The 15,978-nt window shown below is 41.2% G+C and overlaps 1 long non-coding RNA gene across 1 annotated transcript; it reads left to right on the top strand.

Moving 5' to 3' along the window:
* Window positions 1-12,344: 12,344 nt before the first annotated feature.
* Window positions 12,345-13,863, top strand: LOC307160283. The gene is made up of 2 exons (XR_013821526.1): window positions 12,345-12,593; window positions 13,364-13,863. It is a non-coding gene; the product is annotated as an uncharacterized lncRNA (long non-coding RNA).
* Window positions 13,864-15,978: the final 2,115 nt, after the last annotated feature.

Here is a 15,978-nt window from a genome sequence, read left to right as displayed (position 1 = left end):
CATCTGTAGGTGACATTGAAATTACTTAAAAACTTTTATTTAGAACCCTGTAAAGATGTTGGACGTCAATAAAGATAATTTAAAAAGTTCAATGTGTACGTCAATAGTGAACGTTAAAAAGACGTCTAAAAAAGACGTTGCAAAAACTTTCATTCTGGCTCCTCAGTGGACATCTTCTGAACGTTCACTTTTTATGTCACTTGGACGTCCATAGTTAACGTTGAAAAGACGTCTAAAAAAGACGTTCAAGCTGACTCTTCATTGGACGTCTTTTGAACGTTCACTTTTTATGTCACTTGGACGTAAACGGTGAACGACAAAAAGACGTCTAAAAATGACGTTGCAAAAACTTTCATTCTGGCTCCTCAGTGGACGTCTTCTGAACGTTCACTTTTTATGTCACTTGGACGTCAATAGTTAACGTTGAAAAGACGTCTAAAAAAGACGTTCAAGCTGACTCTTCATTGGACGTCTTTTGAACGTTCACTTTTTATGTCACTTGGACGTCAACATTGAACGTCAAAAAGACGTCTAAAAATGACGTTGCAAAAACTTTCATTCTGGCTCCTCAGTGGACGTCTTCTGAACGTTCGACAAAGACGTTGTAATGACGTTGTTTGGACGTGTCTGTGCTCAGTGGGAAGATTATAGTTTTGTGTGTTAATAATTTGTTTCTGTTTTTAACATTATCTTTCTGCTCGGCAGGCCCCCCCTGCATAACTGAGGTTCTCTTGGGCTATTCGTGAGAATTGAGTATCAATGCTGAACTGTGATCGCGTATAATTGCGACTGCGTCACTGTTTTGCCTCGACGTTCATCGCAATAGCAACTATTAACTGCTGTGACTCTGTCGCACGTTGCTATTGAGTATTGTGTATTCCTCTGACTGTGCGAGCTGGCTGGTTGTCTCCTCTGGCCGCCATCTATTGAATTCCATTGGTTTGAAGCATCTTGTATGTATGAATGTATGTTTAACCCTCTGGGGACCAAAAACGCGCCCGCGCGTTTTGCTCGTTTTTTTTTTTTAGCAATGTAAAATAAACACTAAATGCTCTGTTAATTTTGATCTTTCATTTTCGTGTAATACATCAATCGATCCTGTTCAGTTTCTATTTTTTTTCTGTATACTCACAATAAAAATAAAGTGTTTTGCTTTTTGCCAAATAAAGAAAAATTAACATGATGCGATTTCTGCACTCTCTCTGTCAGTAAACTCCAATTTGAAACGCGTTCGAAAATTATCTATAACTCCGCGAAAATTCAGTCAAACAGGCAAACAAACCCACGGGCATAAAGCTTGAGATCGCATCTTTTAAATGAAGTAATTTATATAAAAAAACAAATATTCTCAGCTTGTGAAATCTGTATTAAAAGAGAACGATTCCAGTCGAGCTCATTACGAGCTCATTCAAAAGTAATGTGACCACTCCCCGGAGAGCGCGTGCTATTCAAACGCAAATTCTGAGAACCATTTCAGACCTGTGAAACGCCCACATCAGCTGTAAACAAAGCGCCGCGAGTGAGGCATAATATAGCCTACCTTATGGAGAAAAGTTTCCTCAGAACAGTGCTGATATGAGGAGCAATAGATCCCGCTGAGGAGTGAGGTAGGCTGTTATCTTTTCTCAAGTGTTAATGTGGAATAACGTTATGGAATAACTTTAGTGTAGGCCTATGTAAACCGCAAAAAGATGAATCGCGTTTCTATAATATTTCTGTGAGATGAATGAAGGGTACATATTTGTAAAGACTGTTTAGCCTAAATATGAATCGCGCGTCTGTGTGTGAAAGAATAAAGTGCTTTGCTATAGCCCACTGAGATGAGTAAAAATCGACTGAAATATGTTGAAATAAAATGTATTTGTATAAGCAACGTATTAAACTGCAAATTAACATTTATATGCCCTAATATTTCATAAAAACAACGTTACAGTCAGGCGAAGTATGAAAGACAACATTTTGTTGACTAGATTTGGGTACAGTTTTTACTGTAGAATATACTGCCACATCAAATAAGCTTTTGTTTAGCAATTTCTGCTCATATCTATATATATATATATATATATATATATATATATATATATATATATATATATATATATATAAAATACTATTTTTGTCAAAAATAAAGTCATAGACTAAGATGTTAGATGTTCCAATGTTGGCTATATTCAAACTAATGAATACATATGATAAAATGTAGGCCTATAATCTTTTTTTTTTTTTACAAAGAAAGAGTACACTAGAAATATTGTTGAAATTGTAATTATTGTTGTTGTTACAGGAGAGGCTTCCTCTCCGCCTCCTCTAGGTCACCAGAGGGAGCTCTCACCAGAATATTGACTGTTGCTATTCGGACTACAAATCCCATAGGCCCTCATACCTGGGACTGATTACACACACACCTGCAACTCATTTCACAAACACTATTTAAGCAGTCAACACACACACCACCATTGCGAAGTCTTGATTTGCTGTGGTGATCATTTCTGAGCGTTTTCTACTGTGGATTATTTTCTGTGTTTGATCTTGGACTGTTTCTCGTTGTTGGATTCCTTGCCACCCGCCTCGACCTTTGCCTGTCTTTTGGATTACGATTGTCAGCTGCCTGCCCAGACCTCTTGCCTGTCCTTTCTTCTATGAATGTTTTGCTGCCTGCCTTGACCTTTGCTTGTCTTTTGGATTACGATTGTCATCTACCTGCCCAGACCTCTTGCCTGTCCTTTGTTCTGTGAATGTTTGCTGCCTGTCTCGACCTTGCTTGTACCTGTTTTCGACTCTGTATTAATAAAGTTGCAGATGGATCCTCAATCCGGTGACTCCTCATTACAGAAGACTTCGCCACTAAGCGATCCAGCAGCCATCACGCAATTGTCATCTGAACTATCAGCTCAAGGCCACCAACTCGCAGTACATCAGCACCAACTCGCTCATCTAACCTCTTTGACTGAAGAACTCGTTAAAGCACTACAAGGGCTACGTATGACACCCGCGGAGGGCGCGGCGGCTCCGTCACCTCCTTCCGCTGAAAGCATTCCCACTCCTTCCACCAGTGTGAACCCACGTCTTGCATTCCCCGAAAAATTTGACGGAAACCCAGCGAAATGCAAAGGATTCCTGTTACAATGCTCTCTGTTTGTAAACCAACAACCTACCTTGTACCCAGCAGATTCGGGCAAGATATCTTTTGTTTGCTCATTGCTAACCGGAAGGGCATTAGACTGGGCTACCGCAGTATGGAGAGATGACGGAACCGCTTTCCCTTCCTTCAATGTATTTCTTCAGCGCTTCAGAGAAGTATTTGAACATCCGGTTGGAGGTAAAAGTGCTGGTGATCAGTTGCTCGCTCTTAGTCAGGGGAGAAGAACGGCGGCAGAATATGCATTGTCATTTCGCACTCTTGCGGCACAAACCAACTGGGGAGAAGATCCGTTAAAACTGCTGTTCAGAAAGGGGTTAAATCTGGAACTCCAAGCTGAATTAGCGTGCCGCGATGAGGGAAGATCACTTAATGAGTTCATTGAACTAACAATTCAAATTGACAATTTAATTCGCTCACGTCGTCCTGCTCGCAACCTGTTCACTGAGACACAAGCACCCCCTCCAGAACCAATGCAGCTTGGTTACACTCATTTAACCCCTGAGGAAAGGGAGCGGCGAATTCAACACCATCTGTGCTTGTACTGTGGCCAAGCCGGACATCTGAAGACATCATGCCCCATTCGCCCCAATTCTTCTAGCTCCAAAGCGGTGAGTGAGAGCGGACAGTTAAATTATTCCTCTTCATGTGTTAAAACCCCAGTGAATATAACGGTTCAAGATAGAACTATCTCCACGTTTGCCTTGTTAGACTCAGGTGCTGCTGGCAACTTTATGTCACGTGAATTTGCCCAACAACATAAACTCACTCTAACACGATGTAACTCTTGTCTGGCAGTGGAGGCGCTAGATGGTCGTCCCATTGGAGAGGGGAGGATAACATACATCACCGAGGAGGTCTGCATGCAGGTTGGAGTTTTACACAGAGAGGCTATTAGATTCTATATAATTCATTCCCCTCACAATTCCATTATTCTTGGTCTGCCATGGTTACGTCAACACAATCCTCATATTTCCTGGAAGGAAGAACAAATCATCCAGTGGGATCCTGCCTGCCATGAACATTGTCTCACCCGCATTAATCCATTGCCGATGCACGAAATGGAAATTAATAAACAAACTCCTGTACTTCAGGGCTTGCCTGCCGAATACTCCGATTTAAGTGAAGCATTCAGTAAAACTAAAGCATCACAATTGCCACCTCATCGTTCCAGTGACTGTGCCATTGATCTGTTACCTGGTGCAACTTCCCCTAGGGGAAGAATATTTCCATTGTCACAACCCGAATCAGAATCCATGAAATCTTACATCAAGGAAGAACTGGCTAAAGGCTTCATCAGACCCTCTACATCCCCAGCATCAGCTGGGTTCTTCTTCGTCAAGAAAAAAGATGGTGGTTTGAGACCTTGCATTGATTATCGTGGCCTTAACGACATCACCATTAAATTTCGATATCCCTTGCCATTGGTTCCTACTGCACTCGAACAACTCCGTCAAGCTAGATACTTCACTAAACTCGACCTGCGCAGCGCATATAATCTAATCCGTATTAGAGAAGGAGACGAGTGGAAAACGGCTTTTTCAACATCCTCGGGGCACTACGAATATTTGGTCATGCCATTCGGCCTGGCAAATAGTCCTTCTGTGTTCCAGTCATTCATCAATGATGTCTTCCGTGACATGCTCGACAGATGGGTAATAGTGTACATAGATGATATCCTGATTTACTCCAATTCTCTAGAAGAACACATCCAGCATGTAAGATCAGTACTCCAACGCCTAATCCAGCATCAACTGTACGCCAAGGCAGAGAAATGCGAATTCCACCAAACAGCAACAACCTTCCTGGGATACATCATCAGTCGAGAGGGAGTTGCAATGGATGAGAACAAGGTAAAATCAGTGCTCGACTGGCCTCAACCACGCACAGTGAAGGAACTGCAGAGATTTCTTGGATTTGCCAACTTCTATAGAAGATTCATAAGAGATTTCAGCACGATCGCTGCTCCGCTAACTGCCATGACCAAACGCTCCACGTCACGCCTTTCCTGGTCACCTGATGCTCAGCAAGCATTCAAGGATCTCAAGACACGCTTCACCTCTGCGCCCATTCTCCATCATCCTGATCCAGATCTTCCGTTTATCGTGGAGGTGGATGCCTCCAACACAGGCATAGGGGCCATACTCTCTCAACGCCATGGATCCCCAGCAAAGATGTTTCCATGCGCCTTCTTTTCCAGGAAATTATCCGCTGCAGAGAGAAACTATGATGTCGGCAATCGTGAACTCTTGGCCATGAAAGCCGCCCTAGAAGAATGGCGTCACTGGTTAGAGGGGGCACAGCATCCATTTACAGTAATCACTGATCACAAGAACCTGGAATATCTACGTTCAGCTAAACGACTAAATCCTCGTCAAGCAAGGTGGGCCATGTTTTTCACTCGCTTCAATTTCATTGTCACCTACAGACCTGGTTCCAAGAATACCAAAGCTGATGCACTGTCACGACAACTTGAAGATCCAGTTCATTATAACCCTGACGAGAACATTATCCCCGAAACACTGCTCGTTGCTCCAGTTCAGTGGGACATCATGACAGAGATTAACCAACACAACACCCAAAATCCTCCACCATCAAACTGCCCACACAATCTCACCTTTGTCCCCGAACAACTAAGGGAGAGACTCCTTCAGCAGGTCCACTCGACTCCAAGCTCAGGGCATCCTGGAATCACAGCAACGCATCATCTCCTCACTAACCGGTTTTGGTGGCCCACAATGTCTACAGACACCACAACCTTTGTAAAGAACTGTACCATATGTAACACATCCAAAAGCCCTCGACAATTACCCGCTGGTCTACTTCAACCCCTGCCGATTCCTCAGCGTCCCTGGTCCCACATCGCCATTGATTTTGTGACTGACCTCCCCAACTCCCAGGGCAACACCACAATCCTGACAGTTATTGACCGTTTCTCCAAAGCTTGTCGTCTCATTCCTTTGCCTAAACTTCCCACTGCTTTTGAAACAGCCGAGGTACTATGCAACTACATCTTCCGCTTCTATGGATTACCTGAGGACATTGTGTCAGACAGAGGTCCACAGTTTACCTCCAGAGTATGGTCAGCTTTCTTTAAACAGCTCAACGTGAACATCAGTCTCACCTCTGGTTATCATCCGCAGTCCAACGGGCAAACTGAACGATTAAATCAAGAACTCACCCGTTTTCTCAGGTCATATTGCCAACACAACCAATCTGATTGGAGTAGATACTTAATGTGGGCAGAATACGCACAAAATTCACTGCAGAAACCTGCCACGGGGATGACCCCCTTCAAATGCATCTTGGGCTACCAACCACCCTTGTTTCCTTGGTCCGGTGAACCATCCGATCTACCATCTGTCACTGACTGGCTTCAGCATAGCGAGGAAGTCTGGAACCGAGCACACACTCATCTACTTCATGCAGTACACAGACAAGAACAACAGGCCAATCGTCACCGCCGTCCAGGTCCAGAGTACACTCCAGGGCAATGGGTTTGGCTTTCCACAAGGGACCTCCGCCTTAGACACCCATGCAGAAAACTCAGTCCTAGGTATGTGGGTCCTTTCAAAATTCTTAGACAAATTACTCCAGTTTCATTTCGTTTAGAGTTACCTGCTAACTATCGTATCTCTCCCACATTTCATGTTTCGCTGCTTAAACCCGCTGGTGTTCCGGGAGGAGAGTCGGAGAGCAGAGCCGAGGGTCAGGCCCCCCCGCCTATCCTGGTTGAAGGCGAGGAGGCGTACCAAGTTCGTGAGTTACTCGACTCCAGACGCCGGGGCGCTACTCTACAATACCTGGTGGATTGGGAGGGGTACGGTCCGGAAGAGCGATCCTGGGTCAACATGGATGATATCCTCGACCCTACCCTCACAGAGGAGTTCCATAGGATGCACCCGGAAAAACCGGCCCCTCGACCGCGTGGAAGACCCCGGCGTCGTCTGCCTCCTCGCGTCAGGAGCCGCTCGCAGGGGGGGGGGCTCTGTTACAGGAGAGGCTTCCTCTCCGCCTCCTCTAGGTCACCAGAGGGAGCTCTCACCAGAATATTGACTGTTGCTATTCGGACTACAAATCCCATAGGCCCTCATACCTGGGACTGATTACACACACACCTGCAACTCATTTCACAAACACTATTTAAGCAGTCAACACACACACCACCATTGCGAAGTCTTGATTTGCTGTGGTGATCATTTCTGAGCGTTTTCTACTGTGGATTATTTTCTGTGTTTGATCTTGGACTGTTTCTCGTTGTTGGATTCCTTGCCGCCCGCCTCGACCTTTGCCTGTCTTTTGGATTACGATTGTCAGCTGCCTGCCCAGACCTCTTGCCTGTCCTTTCTTCTATGAATGTTTTGCTGCCTGCCTTGACCTTTGCTTGTCTTTTGGATTACGATTGTCATCTACCTGCCCAGACCTCTTGCCTGTCCTTTGTTCTGTGAATGTTTGCTGCCTGTCTCGACCTTGCTTGTACCTGTTTTCGACTCTGTATTAATAAAGTTGCAGATGGATCCTCAATCCGGTGACTCCTCATTACAGTTGTAATTGTAACCTTTTTAATAAAATAGCAAAATATATTCACAAGATAGATGTAAGCGAAATCTTAAATGGTCAATATAAGTCTTCTTCTAAATATATCTTTTGTCCTTGCATTGTGGCTCAGTCAGTGTCACACCTGAATGAATGGCTAATTATGCAGAGTGGGTGGGACATTGTATTCTCAGGTGTAAACCATTCCTCGTTCACGCCCCCCTCGCATATTGGCTTTCCAAGCAAAACCTGTTTTACATCAATTTAAATCAATGTATTGTTTTATGTGAACGATAAAGCAAGACTATTTTCACATAATTTTGAAGCCAGAACTCGAAGGAACAACATCCATTAGTCAAAAGTCTTGTGGACACATATTTAATATGTGTTTTGTGGTCTTATTTCAGCAACTTTCATTTTTATTTTTTCCAATAACCACGCATAAACATTATTCTCTTAAAAATACAAACATCTACATACACGTTGCTTGCATATTATGGTAGCCCTGTTTGTGCTATATAGAGTGAATTTACACCTTTGCCATTAACATGTTTATAAATAACTGAAAAAAGCACAAATGTCAAGGCATGTCAGAACATCTCAAGGGCTCCAAAAACACCTTGGTCCCCAGAGGGTTAACTGTGGGTAATGTATGGTTGTATGTTTGATTATTTGGTTTATTTCAATGTTAACTTGTTTTTATGTGGTACTGAGTCCTAATTATGTCAAGTGGTTTAGATCTTTGAATTATTTGACTTGTTTTATTCTTTTGGATTGTATTCATGTTTTTTGTGTTTCTCATTGTTTTCTTTGTTGCAGGAGTTGGGGGTTTCTGGAGGGTGAAGGCGAAGCTGCCATTTGTGTGGTGTGTTCACACCTAGTGCTGTGTGTCTTCTGGCATTTAACCCTTCACGTGTGTGTGGGTATTTGTAGTGGATTATTTGGGCGGGTTTGTTTTCCAATTTGGCAGCCGGCCCGGACCTCCAGATACCTCTGTTCTTGGCTAAATTGTTTTCTTTAAATTGAGTTTGTTATTTATTGTGTGTATGAGTAGATGCTAATTGATGGTGTTCAGTTATTATAATGCCAATGTGAGTTTTTAACTTTGAAGTTTCTAGCTATTTTATTATTCAACATTGACGAACAAAAATAAACTTTTCTACTTTTATTTATATGACTCGCGTCCTCTCACCCACCCACTCAAAACGAACCTGTGTGCCCTTAGGGCTATTAGTTCCCCGGTTTTCCGGGGTGGCGTAGTCGATCATATATTGCCATTTCTGTTAAAAGTGTGGTAAACCTTTCTCAATTCTCTTACACTCGCACCGCAACACTACATAAACATTTAAGTCTCTGCTATTAACACTAGAACGGCCATGGCGGTCATTTTGACCGTTTTGAATTTTATATCTGCAATAACTTTGTTGAAAAAATAAATACAATCCTGCTGGTACCTGACTTTTCCTAAAAGTGTCTGTATTTTCATTTAAAATGTTTTTCATATAAATTACACATAAGGCAAAAAAACAAATGAACATATTTACCTATTTCGGCCATAGACGGTCATATTGACCGCACGGAATTTCGCGGTATTATTATAGGCTATACCAATATACACAACAATAAAATGTGGTTAAAAATACACTAAACATATTCAACAACAAATCATTTAAATGTAATGATATTCAGAACAGAACAAGAATGAAAAAATAACTATAAACAAGCCAAAATGAAATGCGTTATAAGCGAAAGTGAAAGTAAGCGGCGTTAGGCTCACGTAACTTTCTAATTAGAATCAAAATGTTTCAACATTTGCGATGTATTTGGATGGTAAACTATTTCTTTATTATAGGCTTTGTACTTCACTCACGTTCCAATATCGACGGAAAAAATCATCCTCTTCACATGCGCAAAATGGTACGAATTGTAGGCTAGCCTACTAGGCTACAAACAGAGCAGTGGAATTTTTATATGTTAGGTTGACTATTTTATTATTATATTTTATTGTGGCTATAATGAACAGGCTGCAATGTCAAGATTGCAATACTGGAATATGGTTGGTGTGTGTGTGTGTGTGTGTGTGTGTCGGCGGGCGCGACGCGATCGAACTGTGTAAACAAATATGGGCTACTCCGTCATTTTGTTCAGGACATCTACGGATATTATTTATTTATAAATGTATAATTAAACTTGTTTAAATGTACAGTTTGGTGTTGTTTTGTTTTTTAAAGACATATTAATACAATAAATGCATTAATCTCTCAATTGGGTATTTATCATTAAAGATATAGAGTTTGGAATATAGCGGTCAAAATGACCGCTTGCGGCAGTTCTAGTAGTTATGGAATTCTGGCACTTCTAGTGTTAAATTATCTAATTCAAAACGAAAACAAATATTCTCTGTTTATGTAATCTGTATGAAAAGATAGAGATGTCAGTCATTCTCATATGGCAACTCATCTGCGCCTACAGAGAGCGCGCGCTATTGAAACGAGTCTCAGATGCACGCCCCGCCACTCAGTCCCACCCTCTGTTCATCCCCTCTATCTCCGCTGGGCTCTGCCCACTTTTCCAGCATTTTTCAAATATTGCCAGTGGATGTAGTCAGGCTCTGACCAGGGGTTATATATAGCTGCTCTGGAGAAATATATCCGATATGGAAACTGGTTTATTGAGGATCTGTGCCGATGGCTGTTGTGGTGATGATGCCTTCACAGGGGAGAGTCTAGTTGACACAATCTCTGCTGACACTTCAGGGATGCATTGTGGTCGTGTTTAGGCGCAGGTCCACCATCTGATCTGGATATGGCCCAGATCCGGCTGACTTCATGCTTTGTGGTCGTGCCTAGGCACAGGTCCACCATCTGATCTGGATATGGTCCAGATCCGGCTGACTTCATTATGCGTTGTGGTCGTGCCTAGGCACAGGTCCACCATCTGATCTGGATCCGGCCCAGATCTGGCTGACTACATTAAACCATCTCGGAATAAACAGAAAGACTAACATTAGAGTAGATGCCATTCTTCTTATGATGTAAAGAGTACATCAGGTGTAATAGGTTCCGGTTCCGGCTGACCTAGTTTATGCAGCCTAATAATAATTAAAAAAAAATTGAATAATAGAAATGTATAATGTTCTATGTGTATTCCAGGTGAAAGAGATGTGACAGAGTGTGTCTGCTTCTCGAACAATATAACTAGGAAGACTAGTCCAAAGTTTAGGTGCTAAATAGGAAAAGGATCTACCGCCTGCAGTTGATTTTGATATTCTTGATTTCTATTATCAACTGGCCAGAATTTTGAGATTGTAATAGATGTAAAGGACTATAATGCATTAAGAGCTCGCTACGGTATTGGGGAGCTAAACCATTTAGTGCCTTGTAAATAATCAGCAATAATTAAATGTATATGATGTTTAAGAGGGAGCCAATGAGTGCTGACAGAACCGGGCTAACATTGTCATACATCCTGGTTCTAGTAAGAACTCTAGCTGCTGCGTTTTGGACCAACTGGACTTTGTTTATTAAGAATGCAGAGCCAACCAGCCAGTAGAGCATTACAATAATCTAGCCTTGAGGTCATGACCGCATGAAATAACTGTTCCGCATTTTTCATTGAAAGCATATGTCGTAATTTAGATATATTTTTAAGATGGAACAATGCGGTTTTACAGATGCTAGAAACAATCGACTGTGTTTACGAGAATATTTCGACATATTTTTGTGTGTATTTGTCCGTTCAGGTACAAAAATTCATGGAAGGGAACTCAGTCAGCACTATTCAGTGGTTTTACAGATGCTAGATGCTAGGCTCCAACACGCCACCACGAAGCCTGGATAGTTCCGCAGCGGAAGACGCGAGTCAGGTCTAGACCAAGACCCTCTCCGACCCTCCCGGTTTTCGAGTTATCCACACAAAACCGCTTCTCCCCTTTTCGCAAAACAGAACGCGATGCTGTGATCATCGGCGATTCCATCGTTCGGCACGTCCACGCTACATTAGGTAAAAGTAAGGTGCACAGTCACTGCACAGAAACACGAGCACCAGGAGCACTTTCCTGGTGCTCGTGTTTCTGAAATCGCTGCTCGCGTTCCCGAGATTCTGAACGGTGACGTGCGCGTCGGAACTGTGGTCTTGCACGCGGGAGTGAACGACATCAGGCTGCGCCAGACGGAAGTTCTGAAGAAAGACTTCAGGAATCTGATCGATACGGTACGCAGCACATCGCCTGATATAACGATCATTGTGTCAGGACCGCTTCCCACGTACCGTCAAGGACATGACAAGTTTAGTAGATTATTCGCGCTAAATGAATGGTTAACGTCATGGTGCAATGAGCAGAAACTGCTCTTTGTAAATAATTGGAATCTGTTTTGGGAGCGTCCTAGGCTTTTCCGTACTGATGGCTTACACTCAAGCAGATTCGGAGCGGATCTTCTGTCGGATAACATCTCCAAAATGTTAAATACCTTTTGACTAGTAACCAAAAGTCCAAATCATAATCTCTGCTGCACCAAATTAACTGATATAAATACTAGTGTAGAACATTGCATAGAAATTGTGTCTATTCCTCGTTTAGTGCGATCAAATAATAAATCTACTGCAGGATCTAGGAAAAATCTAATTGTTATTAAAACAGAAAATGTTGCTATTAGTAAACAAAAAAAAATTCTAAAGCTAGGTCTTCTACACATTAGATCACTCACACCTAAGGCAGTTATTGTAAATGAAATAGTCACAGATAATAGCATCGATGTACTTTGCCTTACTGAAACCTGGCTTAAACCAAATGATTATTTCGGTCTAAATGAGTCTACTCCATCAGGATACTCCTATAAGCATGAGCCCCGTCTGATTGGTCATGGCGGCGGTATTGCAACAATCTATAGAGATTTTCTTAGTGTTACTCAGAAAACGGGTTATAAGTTTATTTCGTTTGAAGTACTTGTACTAAATGTTACGCTCTTAGATGCTAGAAAAACATCCCTATTATCTTTAGCCTTGGCTACCGTATATAGACCGCTAGGGCCTTACGCTGATTTCCTAAAAGAATTTGCAGATTTTCTCTCAGACCTATTGGTCAATGTCGATAAAGCATTAATTGTTGGAGATTTTAACATACACGTAGATAATCAAAATGATGCGTTAGGGGCTGCGTTTATAGATTTATTAAACTCCTTTGGGGTTAAGCAAAACGTTACCGGACCAACTCAACGTTTTAATCATACACTCGATTTAATTATATCACATGGAACCGATCCAACCGATATAGATATCATTCCACAAAGTGATGATGTAACTGACCATTACATGGTAACTTGCATATTACGTACCCCTGTAATATATCATGCTGCGCCGCGTTATCGATTAGGCAGAACAATCCTTCCATCCACCATAGATAATTTTTCAAATTGCTTATCGGATCTGTCTCAGCTGCTCAGTGAACCCAAACAAACAGATGAACTAGAGGAACTAACCAGCACTATGAGCACCACTCTCTCGAGAAAATTGGATATTGTTGCACCTATTAGACTAAAAAAGGTCAGAGAGAAAATTAAAGCAGCATGGTACAACAATACTACGCATGTTCTAAAGAGAGTAACCCGTAATTTAGAGCGTAAATGGAAACAAACTAATTTAGAGGTTTTTAGAATCGCTTGGAAAGACAGTACGTCACGTTATAAAAAGACCCTAAAAGTAGCCAGGGCTGAGCACCTCCGCAAACTAATAGAAAATAACCAAAACAATCCTAGGTTTTTATTTAACACCGTGGCTAGACTAACAAATAAACAAGCGTCACCTGAACAAAATATTCCGTTACAGTTTAGTAGTAATGATTTCATGATTTTTTTCACTGAGAAAATAGAAAACATCAGAACCACAATTGTAAACGTTCAATCCTCAATTGCGCCTTATAACTCAGCCTCGATTATCACCCCGCAAGAACAATTACAGTGCTTTACAACTATAGAACAAATAGAGTTAAATAAACTTATCACTTCCTCTAAAACAACAACATGTTTATTAGATCCCATACCAACTAAACTACTGAAAGAAGTGTTACCTATAGTGGAAGAGCCTCTCCTCAATATTATTAACTCATCTTTATCTTTAGGTCATGTTCCAAGAACATTTAAACTGGCAGTTATAAAACCACTCATTAAGAAACCACAATTAGACCCAAATAACCTAGCAAATTATAGACCCATTTCAAATCTTCCTTTTATGTCTAAAATACTAGATTAAGTTGTGTCTGCCCAACTAGGCTCTTTCTTACAAGAAAATGACATCTATGAAAAGTTTCAGTCTGGTTTCAGGCCGCACCATAGCACTGAAACTGCGCTCGTTAAAATCACAAATGATTTACTCTTAGCTTCTGACCAAGGCTGTATCTCAATACTAGTTTTACTTGATCTTAGTGCTGCGTTCGATACTATAGATCACACAATACTCTTAGATCGACTACAAAATTATACTGGTGTTCAAGGACAAGCATTAAGCTGGTTCAGATCATACCTATCTGACCGATACCATTTTGTCTATTTAAATGGAGAAAAATCGATCATAACTCCAGTAAACTATGGAGTGCCGCAAGGATCTGTGTTAGGCCCTCTATTATTCTCAATATATATGCTGCCACTTGGAAATATTATAAGGAAACATGGAATTAGTTTCCATTGTTATGCTGATGACACTCAAATATATATTTCATCACGGCCGGATGAAAACGCTAAATCATCCAAATTGACAGAGTGTGTTAAAGATATAAAAGATTGGATGACGCGCAATTTTCTTTGATTAAATCCAGACAAGACAGAGGTAATACTTATCGGTTCAAAAAACCGCCCACAAAACCTCTCACAATACAACTTTAACATAGTAGGATGTCCTGTTACTTTATCCTCTACAGTAAAAGACCTGGGTGTTATACTAGACTGCAACCTGTCTTTTGAAAATCATATTTCATATGTTACAAAAACAGCCTTTTTCCACCTTAGAAACATTGCTAAGCTACGTAATATGCTATCTGTTTCTGATGCAGAAAAGTTAGTTCATGCGTTCATGACCTCGAGACTAGATTACTGTAATGCTTTATTAGCTGGTTGTCCTGCATCCTCAATAAACAAGCTACAGTTAGTCCAAAATGCTGCCGCTAGAGTTCTTACTAGATCAAGAAAATTTGACCATATAACACCAATTTTATCATCACTACATTGGTTACCTATAAAGTTCCGTATTAATTACAAGGTATTGCTACTGACTTATAAAGCCCTAAACGGCTTAGCTCCAGTTTATTTAATGGATCTTCTATCGCCCTATAATCCATCGCGCTCTTTAAGATCACTAAATTCGAGGCTTTTGGTCATACCTAGGATATCCAGATCAACCAAAGGAGGGAGATCATTTTTTACATTTAGCTCCAAAACTCTGGAATAGCCTTCCTGATACTGTTCGTTGCTCAGACTCGCTCTCCCAGTTTAAAACTAGATTAAAGACGCATCTCTTCAGCCAGGCATTCATATAATATTTTTAATCTTACAGTTAAATCCGGTCTCTAGTTCATAAACGTCAGAGGAGAACTGGCCCCCGACTGAGCCTGGGTTCTCCCAAGGTTTTTTTTTTTCTCCATTAGGTCACCTGATGGAGTTTTTCGGTTCCTTGCCACTGTTGCCTTTGGCTTGCTCAGTTGGGGATACTTAATTTAATTAATCAATCAACAATACTATTGATGAGCATTACCAAACGTGGACGTTTTACACTAGAAACAAACACTGATGTACTATCTTATTTCATACTGTGAAGCTGCTTTGATACAATCTGTATTGTGAAAAGCGCTATATAAATAAAGTTGACTTGACTTGACTTGACTAGATGCAGTGGAATGCGGTTGTACAGATGATAGAAACAATCGACTGTGTTTACAATAATATTTCTACATATTTTAGTGTGTATTTGTCCATTCAGGTGCAAAAAGTTGAGGAAGGGAACTCAGTCAGCATTATTCAGTATGAGAGGCAGCTTTCTGTGCGTGCAATTTGGATGTGTGTGCAGCACAGAAAACAGAACGTGTGTCATATTGTGCTTTGAATGGTTTAAAGTCATATTAAAATGCACACAAAGTAATTGATAAGACGATTTTAGATCAAGTATCCGATTCCTGACCTTAAGTATTCGATACGCATGCATGCCAAGCCAGCAGTTGGTTATGTCACTATTGAAAAAAATACTAAATGCCTATAGACTGAACACATAATATGCATGAGCATGACATCATTGTTTTCACAAATTAGCTTTTTTGAAGT

This window comes from Squalius cephalus (assembly GCF_949319135.1).
Source record: "Squalius cephalus genome assembly, chromosome: 6".
NCBI classification, from domain to species: Eukaryota; Metazoa; Chordata; class Actinopteri; order Cypriniformes; family Leuciscidae; genus Squalius; species Squalius cephalus.
The sequence above is the reverse complement of the archived record's forward strand: the minus strand, read 5'-3'. Positions and strand labels throughout refer to the sequence as shown.